Genomic DNA, 2,354 nt, shown 5'->3' with positions numbered 1-2,354 from the left:
ACACGCACGGCACAGCGGACACTCCAGGAACCGCGGTGTTGGCCGTCGAATGGCGCTAGCTGCGCAGCATTTGTGCACCATCGCCGTCAGTGTCAGCCAGTTTGCCCTGGCTTATGGAGCTCCATCGCAGTCTTTAACACTGGTAGCATGCCGCGACAGCGTGGACGTGAACCGTATGTGCAGTTGACGGACTTTGAGCGAGGGCGTATAGTGGGCATGCGGGAGGCCGGGTGGACGTACTGCTGAATTGCTCAACACGTGAGGCGTGAGGTCTCCACAGTACATCGATGTTGTCGCCAGTGGTCGGCGGAAGGTGCAGTTGCCCATCGACCTGGGACCGGACCGCAGTGACGTACGGATGCACGCCAAGACCGTAGGATCCTACGCAGCGCCGTAGGGGACCGCACCGCCACTTCCCAGCAAATTAGGGACACTGTTGCTCCTGGGCTATCAGCGAGGACCATTCACAACCATCTCCATGAAGCTGGGCTACGGTCCCGCACACCGTTAGGCCGTCTTCCGCTCATGCCCCAACATCGTGCAGCCCGCCTCCAGTGGTGTCGCGACAGGCGTGAATGGAGGGACGAATGGAGACGTGTCGTCTTCAGCGATGAGAGTCGCTTCTGCCTTGGTGCCAATGATGGTCGTATGCGTGTTTGGCGCCGTGCAGGTGAGCGCCACAATCAGGACTGCATACGACCGAGGCACACAGGGCCAACACCCGGCATCATGGTGTGGGGAGCGATCTCCTACACTGGCCGTACACCTCTGGTGATCGTCAAGGGGACACTGAATAGTGCACGGTACATCCAAACCGTCATCAAACCCATCGTTCTACCATTCCTAGACCGGCAAGGGAACTTGCTGTTCCAACAGGACAATGCATGTCCGCATGTATCCCGTGCCACCCAACGTGCTCTAGAAGGTGTAAGTCAACTACCCTGGCCAGCAAGATCTCCGGATCTGTCCCCCATTGAGCATGTTTGGGACTGGATGAAGCGTCGTCTCATGCGGTCTGCACGTCCAGCACGAACGCTGGTCCAACTGAGGCGCCAGGTGGAAATGGCATGGCAAGCCGTTCCACAGGACTACATCCAGCATCTCTATGATCCTCTCCATGGGAGAATAGCAGCCTGCATTGCTGCAAAAGGTGGATATACACTGTACTAGTGCCGACATTGTGCATGATCTGTTGCCTGTGTCAATAAAGTTTCCCCTTCCTGGGACAATGAATTCACGGTGTTCTTATTTCAATTTCCAGGAGTGCATAAAGCTCTCATCTCACACAGAACTAAAACATAATTTACATTAGTGTCCTTATGCTTGGTAGTGAGATTCTGTATTTAAGACTCCAAGTTAAAAATGGTGAAAACCAAATTTGGAAGCACAGAGGACTTTTAGACTTCATCCTTGTTTACATTTCCTTTGTTCACCTTCCTTTTTTTCAGCCATGTAAATGAATAGTGAACCCTTTTAAATATTTAAATTGAATGACTGCTTCTTGAGTTAGCCATTGGTTGACAGTGGACAGTTTTTGTATACTGTCAGTCATAATCTTTCATACTTTTTTAATTTTTATCTTTCTTTGCTGGATGAATGTGTGATGCTGTAGTGCAGTTTCACCATGCAGCTGGCAAGGATAGTAAACAGAGGATATGTCAATAACAGTGCATAAAGTCTTTTGAATTTCATTCCAGATTATCAATTAGACAGTAACTATGAGTAACTATGAATTACAGACAATCGCATGAACAACATGTGCAAATGTTGGCATTCAAGGAAGGATGTGTAGTTGCGCTCAAAGAAGTTGGTTGGAGTAATTGGTGATCTGCTCAAAATTTTAATAGGAGAAATCCCACTATTTCATGATGTTGGTAGGAATGGGTGAACCATGGCCAAACACAGCATCAAGAAGGGTGCAGTCAGCCTAGAGAGATGACAAGAAGTGAAGAATGAGCAATCATCAGAGAGGCACTCAGAGCCCTGGATTCATCATTATCATCAATCCAACGTGCCACTAGTTTTCAGCGACCACAAGGACCGTTAGTAGGTGGCTCACAGAAAGGCAGATGAGCTCAATGCACCATTGTGCCAATTACCATTGCACACTGTACACAAACCAGCTCATTTTCAGTGGTTTCTGGCACATTCAGCCTGGAATCTCATGACTGGAGTAGAATTATCTTCTGTGATGAGTTCCACTTTGAACTGAGCCCCAATGACTAGCAAATATGTGACTGGAGATTCCCCAAACAATGGTGGGATACCAAACTGACTGTCATCTACCATACGGCCCAACAACCAGAAGTGATGGTGTAGAGTGCCATTTCATAGGAGAACCCCTTTGGTTGTTA

This window comes from Schistocerca gregaria, chromosome X, assembly GCF_023897955.1.
Source record: "Schistocerca gregaria isolate iqSchGreg1 chromosome X, iqSchGreg1.2, whole genome shotgun sequence".
Lineage (NCBI taxonomy): Eukaryota > Metazoa > Arthropoda > Insecta > Orthoptera > Acrididae > Schistocerca > Schistocerca gregaria.
The sequence above is the reverse complement of the archived record's forward strand: the minus strand, read 5'-3'. Positions refer to the sequence as shown.